This window comes from Phyllostomus hastatus, unplaced genomic scaffold, assembly GCF_019186645.2.
Source record: "Phyllostomus hastatus isolate PE091 unplaced genomic scaffold, TTU_PhHast_1.1 phas_contig_1, whole genome shotgun sequence".
Taxonomy (NCBI): Eukaryota; Metazoa; Chordata; class Mammalia; order Chiroptera; family Phyllostomidae; genus Phyllostomus; species Phyllostomus hastatus.
In genome coordinates, this window is record NW_025333498.1 from 11283830 (window position 1) to 11309207 (window position 25378).

Here is a 25378-nt window from a genome sequence, read left to right on the forward strand (position 1 = left end):
GGAAGGAAAAATTATCATACAAAAACACAGGGCTATTTTAAGACTTTCCCTTAATTTTCTGAAGATTGTCTACTAGAAAATTCTAGCATGTCATAGAACACAATTGTTCTCTCTGCTTTACATACCATTTCCCTCAACTCTACCCCCCCCACAGAGATAGCAGAATAACCCATCTAAAAATGTAGTGGAGGGTTTAGAACTCTGCAATCCTTTCCCACTTCCCCTTCAGAATAAAAGTCCAAGCATCTTCACGCAGTTACTGAATGCCCCACAATCTAGTCCTCATCTACCTACCCGGTCTCCCACCCCACACACTATGCATCAGCAATACAGAACTGGCACACCAGGCAGTTTGTCACATCCAGGGCTTGGTTTCTATATCTCTCTTTTCACTATGCCTAACTCCTCACAGTCATGCAATTCAATGTCGCTACCCTACCTTAGGTGAGGCATCTTTTTCTGGATACTATAATAGCCTGTGCCTAACTCCTTCAGTGCTTTTGCTATGTTGCCTTTTAATAACCTGTGTATTTGTCTGTCTTCCCCACATTACATCGTGATCTGGAGGGCAGAGACTTTATCAATTCTTTCATTTTTAAATCCCAGTGCTATAGCAGAGGTTGTAGCACATAAACATAATCAGTATTTATTGAATGAAAAAAATTAAGTATATTGAAAGTATGCTCAACCGAACCATCCAAATTTAAGGTCTGATTCATCTTTGCGAATGTGCATCTCCATGGACACTGAGGCCTCAGATCCACTGGTACAGCCATCCTCCTACCCAAGCGTTTCTTCTGAACTGTGTCTGTGGGGTTTTAAATTGTTTCTTTTTCTGGGGTTTTTTTTTTGCACTTTATTCAAACATTCTCTGTTTTCTATTTTTCTTTTGCTCTAAGTTCTCAAATAGTATTATATGGTTGGCAAAAATTACACCACAAATTAGGTTAAATTTTCTCCCTTAAATAACACCTACAATGTATAAAAACTATGATTTAACTAACTTAAAATTATTTTAATGATGTCTATTTACCCCCATTTTGATCATGTGCAGATTTAATTTTAGTCTGTTGAAAATTAGCTTTATTGACTGGTAGTCCATGGTCATTTCAGATTTCTGCAGTCTCAAAGGGTTTTGTCAACTGCCCTCACTCAACCTCAAATTTTCATAATTATTTTTCTCCAATTTTGATACAATTACAGTGTAAAGGCAAATATACATAAGGGCAAACTGTTTGATTTTGTGTAATGCTTCTGAATGAAAGCCACCTGATCTGGTGACAAATTAAAGTTAAACGTGGCTGTTTTTATGACAGTTTTTAGCGTATGTGAAGCAAAACTCTTCACAAGTCAAAAGTTCAAAATAAAGGCTATTTGTATATTACACTGCAAAGCAAATAAAACAAAACACACTAATCAAGCAGAAAAAAACTGCATTGTACATATATATGCATGTGCATATAATGTCTAAAATAAGAGAAATTAACAATAGTGACTTAATGGCTTGAATTACATTTTAATGTTGAAGTGCTAGCAATATGCAAACATTAAAGTAAGACATGATTAAAACAAATTACACTCCTACAATATAACTAATGTAACACATGGGAAATAAATAGAACTACATCAAAAAGTTAAAAATAAATACTGTCATTACATGGAAGAAATATAGATTTTTCTTCTCTCTGCTTTTTTGCATTTTCCTTTTTTCTGAAATGAAAACCTACTTAAATGGAAAAAAATAACATCTGTTCCAAAAAAGAAACAAAGGCATAATTTTTGCCTTTCTATACCTCACATATCAAGCTATAATCCCTAAAATGTTGCAGCTTTAAAGTATTTTCACATTTAATATATCACTTAATCCTCACAAAAAAAATTCTACAAATGAGAAAAAGTCAGCTCAGGAATTAAGGAACTTTCCCAAGATCACCAGCTATTAAGTGTCTAAGACATTTTAAAAACAAATTCTAGTTATATTTTAAGGACCAACTGTTTTGATAAAAGGGGCAATCAGATGGAAAGAATCAGATGGAAAGAAGATACAGGAAGGAGAGGGAAAGTCTGAGCCAGAGGCAGGAGGGTTTACTGGGGATTAAACCAAGAACTAACATTTAATGAGCATGGGCCACATACCCTCACTCGGTTCTAAGCATTTTACACACATAATGGCCTTTAATCTTCTCTCAGGTACTTAATATCACCATCTCCATTTTCAAATGGGGCAACTGATGTACAGAGAGGCTAAGTTGGCTGGCCAAAGTCACAAAAAGTGGCATGAGGGGAAATCAGAGGATTAAATAGCAAAATGTAACAGTGATTTAACAACCTGAATTTTTTTATATCACTACTTGATGGAAGAAAAAATGCTTTTATTATACAAAAATAAAAGTCATCTGGATAGGTTAATCATGAGCTACATTCAATATCAGAATAAATAATAACAGAAAAATTAATTACCTAAACCTGAGGCCACAATGTTGGAATACCTTCAACCCTTCCCCATTATGTATAAACCTAATGTGTTGGCTTTGGTTTTCCTTCTTCTGCTCAGAGATATGGCTACAACTAATTTGCTAAAGGGAACAAGGTGTGTGTGTGGCGGGGGGGGGGTATATGTAAATGGATGTGTGTGTGTGGAGGGAGAGAATGTGTGCATAATTTAGGTTCCCTGGCAGAGAGACTTTTTAGGAGTCTTGTCTTCTCACACTAAACCCACAGGTGGAGCAGTTTTACCTTTGACTTTACTAGATTTTGTTGAAAATAAATAGATTTTCTGACTCATGATACCCACTGAGTCAAAAAATGTTAATCTTTGAGTTCTGTAAAACGAGATTTGAATTTAACCACCTAGCCATTTCAGAGTATATGACCCAGTTCCTACTAGCTCTAGACCAAGTAAATGTAAATCATTATCTATTACAATTATACTTGAAGATGGTACAATCAATAATAACAAGCACGACAAATTCTAATCCATTTAAGTCTCAAGTTTATTTGATTTCTGTTAGGCTTTCTACAGGAAATTTAGTGAATCAATTATTGAACATTAGTGTCATTCACTGAGTTAGATAATCTACGAGTTTCACTGTTTTAGTTTTACTTATTCACTTCCTTTGTCTGGGTTGATTTTTCACAGATAGAAACTCAAGATAAATTGCCTGGCTAGATTTTAAACTCTTACCTTTAGGCATTTTCCTTGCTATTACTAATTTTTTTTAATCCTTGCAAATTTAGACCCCATAGAAAAAAGCTGTCATTTGCTTCATAATGGCCTCTTCAGTGTGTTTCACTGTCTTTTGTGGACAATAATGACATAATGATAGTGTTCTCAGACCTATATTTTCTACTTGATAAACTAGCAATTACATGATTAAGGCATTTTTAGAAACTCACATTAAGTGTATCATACTCTAGAAACCAGTCCATCATGTAATTATATAGTCAGGAGAGAAATTATTTACATAACTAAAAATGATCTGAAATGGTGTTCATAACTAGCATGGAATTTAAAAAATGATACTTTTTAGAATATTAAATAATTCTCTATATAATATGCTTTTATGTCAGAATTATAAATTCTGAATTTTATAAATTGTTTTTAAAACTTTTATTTTCCATCCTAGACTTTTCTGGAAACATGTGCAAATGTTCTCAATACATCAGAATCAACCCAGAAAATCTTATGATTTCTCTTTAAAAAATACACATACATACAAAGAGCAGAGAAAGAGAGACAATGCTTAGGTATATTGGAGCTCTACAATGAACACCTATTTTGCCCAGGACTTTTCTCAGATAGATCTTAAAAATGAATTTGGCTAGATCTTTGTGATTTCCTTTGAATGTCAGATCATTAAATCAACATTGTGATGAGTTGGAGGACATACAAGTATGTTCATACATCTGTCATTTTCTTCGAAAACAGGAAGGACACTTAACAGGATGCCCAAGAGTTTCAAACAGTATGTACTGGGAGGACCCATCATCAAAACATAATATAATAAAATCTGTCTCTTTTCACTTTTTTTGATCATCTCCTGAAAGAACTAGTTACCTTGCTTTTCCATTCAAAGAGAAATCTGATATACACAATTACATGAGTAACCACTACCTAAAAAAACAGTTTAAGTTATTGAACAAAAACAATCCAGGTGCCAACCCATGTACACTGTTTTAAGACATGTGTGTATGTATTTTTAAAAGACAAATAATATATATTTATGTTGGGTTACAGCTATTAAAAAGTATCTCTTTACCACCTCGCACATGTCAGAGTGGCTATTATAAAAAAGACAAGAAGTAAAAGCATTGAAGATGATGTACAGGGAACACTGGTCATGGGACTGGACATTGCTGCAGCCACCATGGAAAACAATATGGAGCTTCCTGAAAAAAATTATAAGAAAAGAGCTACCGTATGATCCAGCAATTCCTCTTCTGGGTATTTACCCCCAAAATATGACAACAATTATTTGTGAAGATACCTGTACCCCTATGTTCACTGTAGCATTATTTACAATAGCCAAGGCAGGGAAACAACCTATGTTCCCTGACAGATGACTGGCTAAAGAAGATGTTGTATGTATACAACACAATATTACTCAGCCATAAAGAGGGTGAAATATTGCCATTTGCAGCAACATGAGTGGATATTGAGAACATTATGCTAAATGAAATAAGTCAGATGGAAAAGAAAAAAAATACATCATTCACATGTGGGATATAAAACAAAAAGTAATGAACAAACAAACTTGTAGACATAGACAATAGAATGGTAGTTACGAGAGGGTAGAGGTGCTCAGAGGAGTGAGAAGTGGATTAAGGGGATCAAATATTTGGTGATGAAAGGAAACTGGACTTCGGGTGGTAAGAATGCAGCAAAGTACACAGATGTTGAATTAAAATCTTGTACTACTGAAAATTACATAATGTTATTAACCAATGTTACTCCAATAAATGAATAAAAATGTTTCTCTGTAAATATACGCAAGAAACCTATACCAGAATTACCTTGTTTATGGCTGTGGCTTAACATCTTGATGATTTTTATTTAATAACTTAAACTCTCTTTTTAGGCAACACCATGTGTGTGAATTAAGGATGTGGACACGGAAGCAAGGAAGACTTTTCATGTATATTCATATACTTTTGAGTTTTAGAATCATTTAAATGTATTACCTATCAAAAATTATGTTAATCTTAAAACGAGAAGAAAGGAATCTGATCCCTGTGTGGTTATGCTGTATGTGAGCTTTAAGATTAAAAATTTACTACAGGTAGATGCCTCTAGTTACGTAGTTTATTCCATCACCACTCCCACCCCTCAATGACAGTGGCTTCTAAGTTTTCTAACGCAAAAAGTTGGAAAATACATCATGTTTTATATTCTGAGGATGGCAACACGGTGGAATCAGACCACCACAGGGCATCTAGACATTCATGCCTGATGATCAGCATAACCATAATACTCTTCAGAGCTCCTGAGAGAGATGAAGAGCAAGCCAGCCATGGCCAACAACTAATCACCACCATCCTATGCAAAGCTTAACCCAGGCCCTCAGTAATGTAACTGGAATACCCATTCTCAAAAGCCCTGCTATTTAAAGCACTACAAAGGACTGAGAACAAAAACAAAGACACCTAATGAAGTTCATGAACACAATGACAACCTTGCTGACCTGACCACACTTCTGTGCAATTATCTGGTTCTTCCAGGTGTACACTTCTTGAGCCATTTACTTTGTGGCTGGGTAGTAAATGACTTTCTTAAAAAATGTATTTATGCAATTATAGTTGTTCCTGCTATTTCTCCCTTTCCCCACATCCACCCAGCCTACCCTCTCCCTTCCCTAAAGCAATCCCCATATTGTTAACTGTGTTTCATGGGTTGTGCATAAATATTCTTTGGTTAAGCTCTTCACCATCTTTCATCCAGTCCTTTGTGATCAATTGATATTTGATGAAGGTGACAAAAGCATACAGTGGAGCAAGGACAGTCTCTACCATGAATGGTGTTGAGAAAACTGGACTAGTACATGTCAAAAAAAAAAAAATGACCCTATACCATCAATTTACACCATACACAAGAATAAACCCTGAATGGATAAAGGACTTAAATGTAAGTTGCAAAACCATGAAAACCCTAGAAGAAAACATAGACAGTAAAGTCTCAGATATCTCCAACAGCAATATTTTTGCCAATAAAACTTGTAGGGCATTGGAAACAAAGGAGAAAATAAACAAATGGGACTACATCAAATTAAAAAGCTTCTGCACAGCTAAAGGAACCATCAGCAACTTGAATAGGGAACTCACTGTGTAAGAGAACATTTTCACCAGCGATCTATCTGATAAGGGTTTAATCTCCAAAATATACAAAGAACTAACACAACTCAACACCAAGAAGACAAACAACCCAATTAAGAAATGGGCAAAGGACCTGGATAGATACTTCTTCAAAGAGGGCATGCAGATGGCCTGTAGACATATAAATGACTCTTGGTATTGGGAAATAAGGTAAAAGAACTGTTAATTTGCTAGCCCTTGTGCAAAGGATACAAATGATGGAGATACCACCAGCCACTGGCATAAAGCTTCACAGAGCAACACCTTACAGAACCTTATGTCCCCATCATTACTCTGGGGATTAGGAAGGGCAGAGATCATTAACTGTACTTTCCTGTCACTCGAGGGTGAAGACCCTATTTTAAGGCCAGTAGGTGGCAGGGCTAGGACTCTATCCCTGATCCTCAGAGCTCATGTTCATTGTTATTACATACAATGTGTCTTCTCAGTGTCTGGATTTTCTCCTTCCCCAAATAACAGAGACTTTCCATAATTGTGAAAAGTGAGACATGCAATACTTAATAAAGTTTACTGCTACACTAAGGGATGACTTCAAGAACATGCTGTTTTCTGAATCTCTACTGAAGGGTCTTTGTAAGGGTCAAAGCTGTTAAAAAGGAACTACTGTATTTTGCAAAATGACAAAAACAGTGATTGCAACATTTGAGTTTTCAACTTAGAACTTAAGAACACTGTGTTCTATAATTTTGAGTTTAGATGATGAACTGTAACTACTGACCCAACTCCTGGCTTATCAGTTTAGGACTAGGGGTGCTTGAATGAAAAAATATTATTTTTTTCTCTCCCCCCAAAAAGTATTAAATTGTTTTCTGATACTACTTCTACCTACCACCCATAAAATTCCCATTTTCCTAGCAACAATAGGAGGCAATGTGGTAGCATATCAGTGTAACACACTACAGAAAAATGCCAAAACTTACCCAGAAATCTAAATCATGCTATACCAATGCCTATTTGAACAAAACAAGACAACCTTGGAGAAGTCTTTTCTGATTGTATTTCCACTTCACTTCAGTATGCACTGGGAGAACTTCAGTCCACTCTAGCTAGCTCGTGGGTCTTCAAAGTGAACACCAGGAAGGTGTGGAGGTCAGGCAGACTGCCCTGTTGTGACTCATTTCCTGTGCTACTGCTGCACCGGAGAGAGTTTTCATGTTGCTATACACAGAGCAAGACTAAAAAAAATTTTAGAGAATAGACTTTCAGAAAATTAAAGACAATATTTATTGCATTAAATCTCCATCATTTGTGCCTTAATAACACAATCTATCATCAAGTGCCATTTTAATTGTTTTACCATCTATTTAAATGTTTTGAAGTTATTGTTATTTCCAGCAGCTAACAATAAGAAAATATCAGTACTAAGCTCGCTTGGAGACCATTTTTACTAGAAATCATAATACTAATGAGCTGTGAAGAAAATGTTGCTAATTGTACTTCTTGTGCAGTCTTATAAAAAATAATTACTAACACTTATGTATAAAGTGAATATAAAGTAAATAGATAGGTTATGTGTACAGCTTACAAGGTGAACTTCTTTAATCCAAAACAGAAACACCTAATGAACTATAAAATGATATAAAAATGTAAGATATCAAAACAAAATTTTTTAAAAATTTTAATAAATTATAAAATCCCAATGGGGAAAATTTTAAGTATCATCATATTATTAATAGTATCTGAACTTTAACTCCAAGGACAGTATTAAAACTCTAGTGTACAAACAATCGAAACAACTTTTAAAGTGAGTAGAAAGATTAAGATGGGTTAAGATATTAATTTTTATTTTGTTACATATATATTCTTAATCCTCTCCCAAGGGTATGTTTATTAAATTTAGAGAGAGGAAGGGAGAAAGAGAAACATCAATTGGATGCTTCCTGTACATCCCTGACTGGGCATCAAACCTGTGACCTTTGGTGTGTGGGACGATGCTCCCACCAGCTGAGCCACCCAGCTAGGGCTGTTTTATTTTTAAAACATAATACATATGATATTTATATTTGAGAAAGAGCAAAAAAATCTGTGCTTATATTTAATGATGAGTGTTCATCTCCTACTCCTACTTATTAAGCAAAACACGAAATGTCTGTCTCGTACTTGCTAGACAAAACACAGCGGTGTTAATAATGTTATTTTTTAATTAGGCAGTACAAGAACTGCCTAGGAGTTCTAGACTCCTAGAAAACTCTCAGATCCACCTGTGAACTCTATGCCATCAAGTAAGTTACTTATCCTATTTCAGCTTCTTCACTTATGAAAAACAGATAAAATGGTGGCAACGATGCCTCAGAACTTGTGAATATAAGTGAGTTACCCTCGGTTTAGAGCTTAGTATACTGTCTGACACGTAGTAACATGTCAGTAAATGTTACAATATGAGGATATGTTTCCTCACATGGGCATTTAAGACATGCTGACTGCATCCCAAATTCTGTTTGTAAACACCAAAGAAATTAGAATCCAACCCAGATTCTCCTTCTTTCATGAGTTTGGGCATTTGCCCTATAGCGTCTCTTCATTTGAAATCTAAATGCTTCCTGCTTTCAAATGTAACAAGTGAACTTAAGAACAAAAATTATCTCACCAAAAAAAGTTCCAATGTGCTTTCATAGCTTAATGGTCATATGGTCTGGGCTTATTAGACAATCACAACAGACTTAGTAAACATTTATTCCAAATTCTTGCCATGTGGCTTCACTTCTTCATTCATTCATTCATTTACAAAAAAGTATTTATAGAACCCCTTTCACATCCCAGTCACTATATTTGATTGGGGTATATAAAGTCAAGCAAAAAATAAATATACTCTTCCTTCCTGTTTTAAGGAAAATAAATATTGATCAAATTATGGCACAAAATGAATGTAAAATTGCAACTGTAAGAAGTGATATAAAGGAAAAAAAGTTTATAGTAGTATAACACTTTTTAATGAACCAAAAATGTTGGTGAAGTAAAGCTTCCCCAAGAAAAGAATAATTGAGTTGATATATAAAAAAAAAAGAGTGGAGCCAACAGGATAAAATTTTGAGCTACTGTGTTCCAAGTCCGAGAACCTATGATGTGTGGATGAAAGGGAGCGTAGCCCCTTTAGGGGCCTGGTGTCAGGGAAGTGAGACAGAGCCCAGAGGAGGAGACCAGGGGGTGAATGGCCTGAGGCTGGGAGCCAAGCCCTGCAGCCATGATAAGAACTTGTTTTCTTATCATAAGACCAAAGGGAAACCATTGAAGAATTTTAAGCCAGGGTAGGTAGTTGGTTTTGAGCAGAGGAAGAGGCTGATAGGATTAAGTGTGACTTCTATGTGAGAAAAGTTTAGAGGGGGTCAGCATAGTTGTGGAGAAACCAGTTAGGAGACTGTTGATGGGGTTCAAGAGAAAGAATGTGGAAGCTTAGATGAGGGCAGCTGAGATAAAAATGTTTGCAAGTGATAGAGGAAGTGTTTGGTTTTCCATAAAATGTACATTCTTTTCTTCCACTACCCAGGCACACTTTTCATGTAAAATATTTTCCTTTTGAAATATTCTAGAGAATCCAGGTAAAGGTTAATGGTGGGTAGAGGGTGTTCATACACATTTGAATTCAATGAGGAACAAACTGCCAATTTCTAAATAATCAGTACCATATCCCTTTAGGTTAAAGCCTTTATCCAATATCACTAAAAGATACACAATAATGAAAATAATTGAACCAAAGGAAATAATTTTCACTGAAACACATTTTTATTATGAAAATGCCATAAAGGATCATTTATGAGAAACTGGATTGAAGAGCACTAATGTATGTTAATTTAAACTGGAAGAAAAGTGAATATATCCAAGAAAGAAAGAGAGTCATAGGACCCAGAGGAACAGTTATAAAACAACCAATGTTTTAGAAAAACATTGAAACCTAGAAGACTGCTACTTCAAGAAGAATCTCTCTCATATTTGGGGCACTAAGCAATCATGCTTAAATGTAACAGTGACATATACAATAGCCAAGGCACCTTGGCTGTACCTCATAGCAACAGAATGAATGAAGGAACACACACACAGGAGTGCACACAAATAGCACTGAAATGTATTAAGCTCATATGTCTCAAAGGATTAAGCAGCAAAAGAAAAAGGACAGCACAAAACACGTGTTCATTTCACAAAATAAGATGCATAGAAATAGTCATTACAATTTTGCTTAAGATAAATTGTCTCTCTCAACTAAAAGAAAAAAAATGAAATTATTGGCAAACTACTTCTCCCGGAGTAGAAGTGAGACATCAATTTAGATCTCTGCGCACACTGAAAGTTACTGCGCTGCAGGGATTTGCAATGATACAATGCAGAATCAGATACTCTGGGTGTCACTTGGCTGCTGGCATCCATGGATGAGCTGCATAACACTCTCCTGTCATGTAGCCCATGTGAGAAGAGAATTCTACTGTTCCAAGAAATGGCACTCATCTTGGAGGCCTTCCCAGTCACACAAAAGAGCATAATTTCCACATTATCCCCAGGCATACTGTCGAGGATGATAAGTCCATGAGAGCTTTATGTGTAAATTATATACACTAATGAAAGGCATGGAAACTGCTCTTTGGTGGTGGCAGTGCAGAAAAACAAATTCAATTTGTTTTTCAATTTTTAGAAATGACACCTGAGTTATCTCTATTAATCATCAGAGCCTGTGAGGGTTAAAAGGTAGACAGGGTAGTTGTGCTCTGGTTATGGAATGAATCAGAACTGGCATTGGCAAGCGGTGTCGAAGGGGTGCAAACTTACCCACAACCTCATAACTGGCTTATTCCAGTACTTTGGTTTTAAGTCCTTCAGACTTTTCATTTGATACTTACCTCATTTTTTCATCAGGGAATGTACTCTTTTACATTCTGGTTTAATTTTTCTAAATATGAAAGGACACTCACAAAATAAAGGAGCAAAGGAAGGATGAAAATTTTCATATTTTTTGTCTATTTGGTGATAAAATTCCACATGTAGTACATAATGTGTGCTAGATACAGGAGATAAACTGGAAGACAAGACAGTGTTTTTTATTCCTCTGGAACCTCACAATTCTGTTACTACGAAATTCAAAACATGAAGGCTTTTGTGTATTTCTTATCAGTATCACAGGAGAGTGAGACCAGTCATCAGACAGCTAATGTTACCTACTTAAGGTTTGGCACATCACAGAATCTTGACACTTTTATATATGAGGACAGCATTCTTCATGTGAGGACCTCCCGGCAGAATGAAAATCGTGGTTCTGAACACACAGAATACAACCTGGTCCTTCAAAGTCCTTATATTTTCCTGATGGTTCCTTATGAATATTTGGGAAACACGTCAACAAGTCCAGTTTGTTTAGCAGTAGGACTAGATGATTCAAAGCTCATGCTTTGAAGGCAAGTGTTCAATTTAAAATTTGGGGGAAAAAATACAATCTTTCTGAACTTTATTTCCCCTTCTATAAAATGGGAAAAAATAAAGATAACTTCTTCATTAGGTTGTGAAAGTTAAGTGGTATTTTGTGGCTATTACATAAATGTTAACTAATTACAGCCAATGGAGCATATAATATAGGGTGGGGCAAAAGTAGGTTTACAGTTATAAGTATGTAAAACATAAAGTGTATTCTTATATTATTATTTATTAATTATATTTTTCCATATGAACAACTGTAAACCTACTATTTCCTCATCCTGTATACACAAATATGGATATAGAAATCACAGAGAGATTACAATTCACCTACCATAGGTAAATATGACACAGGTCATGCTTGTAGAGCATGTCCCAGACCCGTTTTCACTCTGATTCTTTCTTCCCCGAACACTCATCTCATAGGGCCAGCACTCACATATCAACTGTACCCTCTGTTTTCCTCCTCGGGAAATCTCATAAAGTCTAAAAAGTCTAATTTTTCTCCAAAGAAATAGCTCTTAAACAAAAAAAAAGTACTCTAACTAAGGAATTTTAGCAATCAACAAGAAAGTAGCTATGATATTTTTTCTAGCATCAGGAAATCATGACAAATGTAATTTCAACTCAGTCATTTCCTTTATTAAGCTAACAAAATATTGAATACCTGCAATGTAACAGGCTGCGTTAAGTGCTGGCTATACAGTGAGCAAAAAGACATGGTTCAAGGCCTGCAAAGTTTACAGTCTTTAGAGAGCAGACTTAAAATGTTTAAGTAGTTTCATATAATTACAAAATATAATTGCAAAATGATCAAGTCCCATGAAGATAACAGGCAGGGTACTATGATAGCTAAAAACAAAGTACTTAAGTGGGGAAGTTAGTGAAAGCTCGCCTGCAGAGATTTTAAGTCAAGACTTAAAGAAAGAGAGAGCATTAGTCATATTATAAAACTAGAGTAAGAACATTCCACATGGTGGCAAGGCTCTAAGCTAGAGAAGAGTTTGGAGGATTCTAGAAAGTCAAGAGGCTAGTGTAACTAAAGCATAGTTAGGGGAATGTGAATAGCTCTTGAACAGGTACATTTGGTCAAATTTGTTGTATCCTGTAGAACTTTGTGAAGAGTTTGAATTGTTTTTTGATGTGCAATAAAAGTATTTTAAAGGATTTTATGTGTGATTTGACCTGGTTTATAGTTTTAAAAACTTACAGACAGTGCTATGTTGTGAATGATTAGGGAAGGGTAGAGGAAGCAAAAGAGGAAAGAGTAAGATTAATTAGGATACTAACATAATAATCTCAGTGGAAGATGACCATGTTCTCAACTTGTGTGACAGAAGTAGGGATGGAGAGATAAATAGATTGAACATACACTGGAGATACAACCTCTGAGTTGCTGAAGGATTGGGTATGGGAAAAAGAAGAAATCAAGAATGCCTTCCAGGTTTCCAGGTTGAACAACTGTATCATTGCTGGTACCATATATTGAGATAGCAAAGATAGAGAAAGAAGAGTTTTCAGAGGAAAATTTGGAGTTCCATTTTGAATATTTTAAAATTTAAGATAACTGTGTCTATGGGGATATCACTTCATAAACTATATAAATAACTAAGCACTATGCTATACACCTGAAACTATTATTGTATGTCAACTGTAATTAAATTTTTAAAATATTTTAAATAAAAATTGAAAAGGTTAAAAAAAGATAATTGTGTCATCCAAGGAAAATGTCAAGAAGCTAGCTAGAATTCTATTTCCAACCCAAAATAAATTGGAACAACTGAAATAAACAATATATATGTAAGAATTGTTTTCAAGACACTCAATATCAGGTAACAAAGAAGAGTACTTCCTGAGATACAGGAAATAAATGAGGTGAAACTTAAGATGACCTTATATAAAACCCTACGGGAGTATCCACAAGGTGACACAGGGAAGGTGAACCTGGTAGATTCCCTGAGTTGAGGAGATGGAGCTGAAAGTCTGTGGAAATCAAGAAGGCTAGAGTTCATGGATCAGAAAACTGGAGAGGAGAGAGATGCAGTGAGAGAGAACTGTGGAAATTTGCAGAGAACCTCCCTCAAGTATTCAGTAGAGAACTACCAGTCACATGCATTTGAGGAAACTACCTGAGGACTGAGAAAGACTCCTTTGAAAGAATGAGTGCCCTGGATGATATGGCTCAGTGGACTGAGCATCAGCCTGAGAATCAAAAAGTTGCCAGTTCAAAACCCAGTCAGGGCACAAGCCTGGGTTATGGGCCAAGTCCCCAAATGGGGGCATGAGAGAGATAACCAATCGTTGTTTATCTCCTTCTCTTTCTCCCTCACTTTCCCCTCTCCCCCCAAAAATGAAAAATAACTTTTTTTAAATCAAAGAATGAGAGTAATAGAAACTGGATCTCATATGGCCTAGAAATAGTCCTGTTTGTATCAACGAAATGGAAAATTTTATGATTTATGGTCATTAGGTTAGTATTCAGAAGGCTCTTGCTGCAGTAATAGTAATTGCCCTAGATTAAACACTGCTCTGATCCCATCTAACAAATCTTTAAAGAAGAACAGAAAGGATCAAATTGTTTCCTAGTAACTTAACTGCATCCCAGAACAAAGTTCAAAAACTCTTACAGGAATCTTAAAAATCCAGCAGGAACAAGGTAAAATTCATAATGCCTGGCATAAAATAAAAAATTGCACCCTGGCTGGCATAGCTCAGTGGATTGAGTGCGGGCTGCAAACCAGAGTGTCGCAGGTTTGATTCCCAGTCAGGGTACATGCCTGGGTTGCAGGCCATGACCCCCAGCAACCGCACATTGACGTTTCTCTCTCTCTCTCTATTTCCCTCCTTTCTCTCTCTAAAGATAAATAAAATCTTAAAAAAAAAAATTGCCAGGCATGCAAAGAGGCAGGAAAATATGACCCATTATAAGGGAAAAATGAATCAACTGAAACCAACCCAGAAATAACACAGATGTTAGCAATCACAAATATTAAAACTATTATACAATTTTTTAAATTTTTCAAAAATTTGAGAGGCATGGAAAATATAAGAAGACAAAATAAAACTTCTGGAGATGAAAACTACAATGTTGAAGATGAAAAATACATTGAACTATTACATGAACAGAATATGCATTGCAGAAGAAAAGAATTGGTGGACATAAAGACATGGAAGTAGGAATTATCAAATGAAACACTAACAAAAATAGAATTGAAAAATAAACTGCTTTGCTAAGCTCATTCTAAAATTCATATAGAAATGCAAAGACCTAGGATAGCCCAAATAATTTTGAAAAACAAAAAAGTTGGAAGAGCTACACTATCTAATTTTAAGATGAAGATTAGTTACAGTAGTGAAAACTGTGATATTGACATGAAAATATACAAATAGGTCAATGGAACAAAATAGAGTCCAGAAATAGACATGATTTTTTTTTCTTTAGGGTATAATCCCAGCAGTGGAATTGCTGGGTCAATAGTTCCATGTTTAGGTTTTTGAGAAAATTCCATACTGTTTTCCACAGTGGTTGCACCAGCCTGCATTCCCATCAACAGTGCACTAGGGTTCCCTTTTCTCCACATCCTCTCCAACACTTATTATTCCTTGATTTGTTTATGATGGCCATTCTCATCAATGTGAAGTGGTATCACATTGTGGTTTTAATTTGCATCTCTCTGATGGCTAGTGGTGCTGAGCATCTTTTCATATGTCTCTGGGCCCTCTGTATGTCCTCCTTGGAGAAGTGTCTGTTCAAGTCTTTTGCCCCTTTTTTAATTGGGTTGTTTGTCTTCCTAGAGTGGAGTCATTTGAGTTCTTTATATATTTCGGAGATCAAACCTTTGTTCAAGGTATTATTGGCAAATATGTTTTCCCATATAGTTGGTTCTCTTTTCATTTTAACGCTGTTTTCTTTAGCTGTGCAGAAGCTTTTTATTTTGATGAGATCTCATTTGTTTATTCTTTCCTTTATGTCCCTTGCTCTAGGGGACATATTCGTAAAAATATTGCTGTATGGAATATCTGAGATTTTCCTGTTTATGTTTACCTCTAGGACTTCCATGGTGTCACAACTTACATTTACATCTTTTATCCACCTTGAATTTATTTTTGTGTATGTTGTAATCAGTGATCAAGTTTCATTTTTTTGCATGTAGCTGTCCAGGTCTTCTAACACCATTTGTTGAAGAGGCTATTTTTTCTCCATTTTATGCTGCTGCCCTCTTTGTCAAATATTAATTGACCATAGAGCACAAGTGGCAAACACAAGGCCTGTGGGCCAAATCCAACCCTCTGCCTTGTTTTATCAGCCTGGAACCTTGCTTCTACCCCATGGCAGTGCAGAGCTCCTTGCCCCTAGTTAATGAGTAGTTTTACATTTATACAGTCCTAAAATTACATTTGGCCCTTTGAAGGGAACTGTGAGGCTGATGCAGCCCCCTGTGAAAATGAGTTTGACACCCCTACCATAGAGGCTTGGGTTTATTTCTGGGCTCTCTATTCTGTTCCATTGGTCTACTTGTCTGTTCTTATGCCAGTAGCAGGCTGTTCTGATTACAGTGGCCTTGTAATGCAGTTTGATATCAGGTATTGTAATTCCTCCTACTTTGCTCTTCTTTCTCAAAATTGCTGTAGCTATTCAGGGTCATTTATGGTTCCATATAAATTTTTGAAATGTTTGTTCTATATCTGTGAAATATGTCATTGGTACTTTAATAGGGATTGCATTGAATCTATAAGTTGCTTTGGGTAGTATGGCCACTTTGATGATGTTAGTTCTTCTGATCAATGGGCATGGTGCATACTTCCATTTGTTTGTGTCTTCCTTAATTTCTTTCTTCAGCGTTGTGTAGTTTTCTGAGTATAGGTCTTTTACCTCCTTGGTTAGGTTTATTCCTAGGTACTTTATTTTTCTTGTTGCTATATCAAATGGGATATTTTCCCCCGATTTCTGTTTCTGATATCTCATTGTTGGTATACAAAAATGTGTTTGATTTCTGAATATTGACTTTGTACCCCACTGTTCTGTCAAATTCACTTATTAGGTCAAGTAGTTTTTTGATGGAATCTGTAGGATTTTCTATGTACACGATCATGTCATTTGCAAACAATGACAGTTTTGCTTCCTCCTTTCCAATTTGGATGCCTTTTATTTCTTTTTCTTGTCTTATTGCTGTGGCTAGAACTTCCAAAAGTATGTTGAATAGGAGTGGTGAAAGCAAACATCCTTGTCTTGTTCCTGATCCTAGTGGGAAAGCTCTAAGTTTTTGCCCATTGAGTATGATGTTGGCTGTAGGTCTTTCATATATGGCCTTTATTATGTTGAGGAATGCGCCCTCCATTCCCACTATGCTGAGTATTTTTATCATAAATGGGTGCTGTACCTTATCAAATGCTTTTTCCACATCTATTGATATGATCATGTGATTTTTGTCTTTCCTTTTGTTTATGTGATGTATTACATTTACTGATTTGCAAATACTGTACCACCCTTGCATTCCTGAGATGAATCCCACTTGATCATGACATATGATCTTTTTAATGTGTTACTGGATATGGTTTGCCAATATTCTGTTGAGGATTTTAGTGTATATGTTCATCAGCAATATTGGCCTGAAGTTTTCTTTCTTTGTTATATCTTTATCTGGTTTTGGGATTATGGTGATGCTGGCTTTATAAAAAGAGTTTGGGAGTCTTCCATCTTCTTGGATTTTTTGGAATAGTCTGTGAAGGATAGGGGTAGCTCTTCCTTAAATGCCTTGTAGAATTCTCCCGTGAAACCATCCAGTCCAGGGCTTTTGTGTGTTGGGAGTTTTTTGATTACTGCTTCAATTTTGTCAGCTGTTTTTGGTCTGTTCAGGATTTCTGCTTCTTCTTCATTCAATTTTGGAAGACTATATTTTTCTAGAAATTTTTCCATTTCACCTACGTTTTCAAATTTCTTGGCATATAGATCTTCATATTAATTTCTTACAACTCTTTGTATTTCTGTGGTATCAGTTGTAATCTCTCTTCTTTCATTTCTGAATCATGTAGGAAATAGACCTACATGATTTTTTATTAAAGTATATGCTCTTGATGAAAAATAAATTAATTAATTAACTTTGGCTGTTTACTTCTATTTTGCTGTATCAGAGCTGTTGCCCTGAAACCTTCTAAATGTTATAGGAAGTTTTAGATTAAATCCTCATATTTATATCAGAAATGGAGTTTTACTTCTAAGAACCAAAATAAATTCATCTCTTCCCTCAATTTTCTCTCTGGCTCAATCTGTTTACTCTGCCTTTTCTGCCCACTACCAAATATTTTTATAGGTGTTGTTTATGCTCACGGGCTCCACTTCCCATTCCTCTTTGCCAGTCAGTATTCTAAAATTACTTTCTCAAAGCCCACCATGAAATCTCAGTCTCCAGCTTCACTGAGCACTTTTTTACTTTGTCACTTGGGCTTGCTGCGATGTTTGACACTACAGATGGCTCCATTCTTTTCACAACTTCCTTTTTTTAAATTGTGGGATTCTACCTCCTCTGACTTTGCTGAATATTCCTTTCCAGTTTCTGAGTTTTTCCTTCTTAGTTTAAATGTTGAATCTGCATGTGCCTATATTCTACCTTTTTCTTTGTCTTCCTTCTTCCTGGGCAATCTTATTCTCACCCATGCTTTTGCCTCGTGCCTCCTAAATTAGTTGCATTTCCATGAAAGAAAGCATATTCTCCTGTTGGAGTCAAAACACCTTTTCCCACCTCGGTTTCTTGGCTAAATGGACGTGGAAGACTCAGGAAGAAAATATGTAATTCAGCAGAGCTTAGAAGCCATGTCTATTCAATAACAAGCAGGTCTGTTAGCAAAGAATAAACCCTACCAAATAACTATGTTGTAATAACATTTAAAGTGATAACCAGACAATCAGTTCTGATTTTTAACAAATTTACTTGAAGATCAGCTTTCAGGAAAACAAAAACAAATATAAAATTGTCAGTTACTTAGCAACATATAAAAGTTGTGGAAAAAGGCTCCAGAGATAAAATAAAAAAAGGGTATGAACTTTCTACTTGGCCAAGAGCCAGGGCTCAATCTTGTAAACATCCTGTCTAGTTGAAAGCAACAAAAGTAAACTAAGGTATAGTTTGCAACTAGAGGATAACACATTATGTTGAAGCCTAGAGAACTCTGTTCCTAGTATTTGTGACTCCACCCTTTTCTAAATGAGGCCAACTTCAAATGCTGACACTTCTAGTTACAAACCTCCTTGTTCTATGGCTAAAGATATAACTCTAGTAAGGTCTGTTTTAGTGGGTAGGCAACCAGAGGATTTGGAAAGGCTTTATTCACACCTATGCCACTAATGACAGAATATGTTTTACCATCAAAAAAAATTTCTCCTCATTTCTAAATCAAATTATTCTCTGAAAACATTCTTCATCAAACTCCTAGTTTGTGAATAATAAAAGTATATATAACTTATATACATATGTACTATAAACATGTGAAATTAGCCTGTATAAAGTGATTTTTTCATTTCTTAGGAATACTTTGCATTTTCTAAATAAAATTTTAGTGCTATAGATGTCATTTTGTATGACCTCAATCTTAATTTCTGTCAAAATAATCCATGTTTACATTTGATAAAGAAAAAAGATGAGTGTATGAATGTGTGTGTGTATGTGTAAAGAGAATATAAAAAGCATATAAAAGAGAATGGAATCAAGAGGTGAAAAAGATTTTAACATTCATTCAAATTTAATTTTGTAAATAAATGTGTGTCATAAAATATTAAAAGTTTTACTACACACAATAGATTTTAATTAAGAATTTTAAAAACTTTAAAGGTCTCCATGTTTATATGTATTAGAAATATTTGCATATTGTTCATTTTATTGCCAGTAAAATATCTGTTTTTATTTTATAGTTTTATAATAATTTTTATATATATCAAAATCATGTGAAAATATTTAATTGAGCTCTACAAATAAAAGTATCTTTAAACGTTCTTCTCAGTACTTCCTCTTATTTACAAAGTAGCAGATAACATTGGTACACATTATAGTTAAAAAGAAAATACTATTATTCTTTAATGACTCTTTACCAGAAATGAATTACAGTCATGTAGTTTTAGCTTAAGAACAGAAAATTATAAATCTTAGAAAGAGACTACAAGAATGGAGTAGATAGGTCAATGACATTTATTTAAAAAAACATTATCTTAAACAGCCATCCATTAATAAGCTTCCAAGCATATTGCTTGGCAGACACATTTATAACAAAGGGAAGAACCTGTTAAAGGCTTTTATTTCAATTACCACAAAAATTCTCAAGGATGACTCTAGGTGTCTGGGAAGAAAAGACATTGTAATTATTCAATACACTGTCTACTACTAATTTTCTCTACTACTTTCTCTGCTAATAAGATTGAAGTCCATTATTTAATTGTTTCAGATTTCAAGATTTTCAAAAGGGTAATGATGTTAGACTTTACAATTAAGCCAAACCTTAGGGTACTGGGGGTCCTGTCTGTAAAAACTTGTCAAGAGTCTTTGAGCTGATGTCTAATATCTATACTGACTTTTACCAGAACACAACTAAAATGACTACTGCTTGTCAATATGGAAAATAAGCTTCTCAGCTAATCAACAGATAAAAACTTCCCCCATGGTTCTAAGAGCGTGGGCTTTCAGCGTGGTTTTATGATTCTAGAAATCCAGCTCATTGATGGTGAAAAGGAAAATGCAAAGCTTCCCAACCCCCAAACTATTTTCCCCTCAGAGGAGTTAAGGCAAGAGAAGGTGAAAGGTCAATCTTGAGATCACAGGAAGAACAGTGGTCTCCTCTGCAGCAAGTAGGCTCTGACCTGCTGCTCTTTCTGTATTGCTCATTTCTTTCACTATTGCTTTAAACGGGGATAATAAGAGGGAATTTACATTTTTTTTATGTATGTATGATTTTTGAGCTCTGCCACTTCACATAATCAAAAGGCCTCTGTCCTAAACAAGTGATTGTCGAAACTCAAAATTTATAGTGAAGGAAAAAATTATTAATCTCTGAAATTTGTTGCTGTTTGGTGATTATTAAGCATGTGTGTTAGGAATTCACAATTCTTACACTGTTCTTCAATCATTCCCCTTACTCCTCCTCTTCAAGTGCACTTTTTTTGGTAGAAAGAAAAAGTTCTATTTTATAAACATATTAATGGAGGAAATTGCTCTAAGAAAATCTAAAGCTCAAACAATAATACTCTTGGAATCTCTTTTTCCCACTTTCAGAGTTTAAACATCCTTTTCTCCTGTCAGTAAAATAATTTTGAATTACCATATTTTTCGGACTATAAGACACACTGAACCAAAAGACACACCTATGTTTTAGAGGAGGGAAACAGGAAAAAAAATTTGAAGCAAAAAATGTGGTAAAATATTTAATAACCTGTGACCCTGCTCCACCACCATCCCCCCCAACAGTGAGCCAGGTAGGCTACATATGGACAATAAGATGCCTCCCCATTTTCAGTAGTAAGCTAGAAACCCTCTAAAGATAATAGTAAGACACTTATATTGTAGCAAAACATTTGTATCTTCTAAAATCAAACATTATGAAATCTTTATCTTGCCTTCAGGGAGAGTAAGTTTAGAATTAGCATTCCTAAATTATCCTACTTAAAGTGAAGACAGTTGGGTGCCTGAAAATTACCATACAATAAAAGCAGTACACAAACCCACCCTTAGATCTGGTAGAAAACATGAGACGAGCAAATATAAAAATTCAGATGCCTGAAAGGTATGATAAAAAGGACATATTCTTACCCTAAAATATGGGGGGTTTGGGTCACTAATTTTATTGCTAATAATTCAAACCACATATTTTTGCCTCTGCTTCTTGCATTTCTAAGACAATGCTGTTTTATTTTTAGAATGTTTACTATTTCCAACTCGATATTGTTTCCCCAAATTTCTCTCTGAGGGCTCTATGGGTTCGCTTTAGGGAGCTGAAGCACATTTCCATCAAATCAGCGCTGTCATCCTGCCAGGTCCACCTCCCTGGCTCAGGAATTGTGTGGGCCCAAGTGAACCACAAAAGCCTAAAGAGTCAAGAATCAACTTTGTAGTGTTTCCTCAGTACCCGACAAAAGTGATAGGTAATGGCTATAAGAATTTCAAGGACTCACTGTATGGAAAACATGAGTAAAGTACCCAGGAAAAGACAAATATCTGCTTCATGGAATCCAAGAGAATCCAAGTGGACAGCCTGGAACCCATACCGGTGCATCAGCATTGAATTCCCAAGAAGAATAATTAACTGGGAGGAATCAACAACCAGAAATCAGTGCCTGACATGAAGTTCAGGCTGGGGTGGGAGTAGGGAAGGATTTGACTGAAGTTGCTGTGTAGTGTACCTAGCAGAAGCAAGTGAGGAGCATTAAAAGAAGAGCAATTCAGTCAGAAGAAATAGCAAGCACCAAGCTTCTGAAGGAGAGTGTGGGTGGAGTGATTTGGAATGAATGGCGAAACAACTGTGGCTGATGTGCAAGAAGCAAGATGAGAGAGTCAGGCAAGGGACCAACAGATCTCTTGCCCAGGGCCTGGATGATACAGAGCTTGGTAGGCGGTGGTAGGCACTTTAGAAAATGCCACAATAAACATCCACAGACACTGCTTGACTGGTCTCCAAAAAGGCTATTACAATTCACATGTCAACACACAGTCTATGAGTATAATTTCCCTGATACTAGGTGCTATTATTTTATAATTTTCAAAAAAATCGATGGCTGTAAATGATATATAATTGTTATTTTAATATGCATTTCCCTGACTAGGGAGTTGAGCATTTACTTACTTATTTCTATTTATTTAACAAAAATATAAATAATACTTACTATTTGACATGCACCATTCTAAATACTTTACATGAATTATCTCATTTAACAACCAAATGTGGCACAAACCATTATGTCATAGACTGAGAAACTAAGGCAGATAGCTATTATGTAACTTGCCTTAATTAGCAGTGGTTTAAGGGTTTAAATGTAGACAATTGATCTCCAGAGTCTATATAGCTGCTTGTCAGACATTTGAGTTTGTTATTCTATAAAATCTACCCATAACCTGAAAAGTTATTAGGAGAATAAGATATCTGTATATAAAAGCTATACAAATGCAAAATATTCTTGCTAGTGTATCATGTTTGTCAAACCTAAAGACAGATCTGGATATTAGATCTACCAGTGAGAAACAGAGCAGTTTCGCTGTGAAAAACATCTCAGGTTGAGAAAAAAACACAAAATTCTAGCAAAATTTTAGGTCTGATGGCCTCCAGAATCACAGCTGCTGGAACTAGCAGCAGAAACTTGAAATGAGCTGTATCGACAGAAAGCTACCAGACGGGATAAATTGTGAAAAGGCCCAGCAGCAGCAGTATGAGATACCGTTTTCTAGGTTGGAAGGAAATAATCTTTTAAATAGGCCAAAATGCTTTCAACTGTAAGTATAATAAAATAATTTATATCAATAAAAATGTGTGAAATGTGTAAAAAATCTTAAAAGGGATTATTTTAAAATCATCATCGTTTAATCTTTTCTCAAAACCTCTGGTTCCATTTTCTTAGCCTGACACGTCCTGCATTCCCTGGGGGAGGGAGCGGGAGAGTGGGAGCAGGCTGCACACGCCACGAAAGGCCTGAAGGGCGACTGGAGGCACAGCCCCCAAGAACAAGAACCACAAACATCTACCAAGTCTGTGTTGCCTTTTCACCAAAAAGGTCTAAGGAACTCTTAATAACCTAGTATTTACAATGTAGGAAAAAACTATTTCAAACATTCAAACTTATATCCTGTTTAAAGGATTATGAAACATTAACTTAAAAGAGCAATGTACTCTGTAGTTACTAAAAGGAGACTGCAGAGAAATCTTAAACATGATATTGACTATACCCCAATTTTAAAACTCCTGATGGGGGGAAGGGAGAACAGACATAGGCTTGCTGCGCAACAAGCCTATATCTTTTTGATCTCACTAACTTCATTGACTTTTGATTTGCATTTTGGGCTTAAAGATAGACTTTTAGAATGAAATACAAAAGAGGGAAAAAGGCTTCAAAAAAAAAAAAAGAACAAGGAATCAATCAAACTTCAGTTATATTCTCTAGCCTTCATTTAGCTTTTAAAATCCTCCCCTCAAAAAATTAAAGCATTTCCTCTTGTCTAGACAACAGAGCCTGCTTCCTTCTCAGACAGGGCCCTTGGGAACGTGGGCTCTGTCTCATTCTAGTCCGGCCATCTATGATTCCACACAGACCAGGCTGCACATCCCATTCAGGTGGCAAAGAAGGAACATGGCAAGGTGGTGCTTCCTGTCATTCTCAGGCCGATGCCTTCACCAACTTCTGTTTTGAAAAAAAAACATGTTACTGTTTTCTTTTCACTTACCTTCTGAAGTCTCATCCCCATGACATCTGATGGTGGCTTTGGGTGTAACGCAAAAAGCGAAAGCAGCAAGCAGTGGTTAAGAAGGTGAGGTCTGTGGTGCACAGAGGCTGAGCAATGTAACACAGAGGATTTGAAAGTTCAGGTCCCACTCCAAACATTAAGCTGAGAAGGCAACAATTGTGTACTATCAGGCAACTAAATATTTTCCACATAATCCACACACAGGGAAGTGAAATAATTTGACTGCTGACTTTTAACTACAGAATTCTGCTTTTTAAAAATGTTTCTTCCAACATACAAAAACTTTCTCACAGACTGTACATTTGAGAAAGGGAAACCTTCTTCCTTTAAGATACATTCCCAGGAGCCATTCTACATATCTCTTACAATGCATTGCTCTTGTATCTGTGGATGGAAAAGGAGCCATATGCTAAACCTAACAAGCTCAGGGGAGACCTGTATGGTAGGTCTTACAAGCTCAGAGACTGAAAGTATCCACATAGGATGGTCTGAACATAAACATTTCTAATTAAAAGCAAGTTATGATGGGTAGTCACATCCTAGGCTGGTAGCTTCCTTGTGAAAGGTCAATCTTTACCTTAAGGAAAGCCTGTCTATTGTTTTTTGCACCTAAGGTAACATACCTTTGGAACACGAAAGTAATCCTTTTTCTGGACCCTGCAGGGGGGTCCACACCAGGGCACAAGACCACAGACCCCTCATGTTATCTTGTTCCCTGAACACCATTTCTAGGTGCTGTAAATATTAATTGCTAACTATCATATACCCACCCATGTAAAAGAAGTATGTCTCTGTTTTACTCTTTATCCAGTCTCAGTGTTCCCCCAACACACTCTCCCACACTCCCTCTCTCTCATCTCTTGAATCTACCACCAGTGACTTTCAGGTAACCCTCCTTATGTGTCCTCCTTTCGTCGTAATGCATATATATAAGCTGCAAAACCGCAATCCTCCAGAGCATTTTCTGAATCCACTGAGATTTTACTTCCCAGAAACTGTCATCAGTTTGGCTCAAATAAACTCACAAAAATTCTCTGCTGGTTTAGGTGCTTCTTATGCCGGCCCATCCTCTGGGTGCCTTCAGTGGGGAACCCACTTTATTCCTTTGCATGCCTCACCACACTAGTGCAGTGTGTTCCTAGGAGCTGAAGGTATACACATGTAATTGGTGTGTTTATTCACTC

The 25378-nt window shown here is 35.9% G+C and overlaps 1 long non-coding RNA gene across 8 annotated transcripts in view; it reads right to left on the reverse strand.

Moving 5' to 3' along the window:
* LOC123807250 overlaps positions 1-24314 on the reverse strand; it is a 269462-nt gene extending 245148 nt beyond the window's left edge. For all 8 annotated transcript variants that reach the window (XR_006783630.1, XR_006783650.1, XR_006783620.1 and 5 more), the window contains exon 1: positions 24174-24314. This is a non-coding gene — a long non-coding RNA (uncharacterized LOC123807250). The remainder of the gene's footprint in view (positions 1-24173) is intronic.
* Between the last annotated feature and the right edge of the window lie 1064 nt (positions 24315-25378).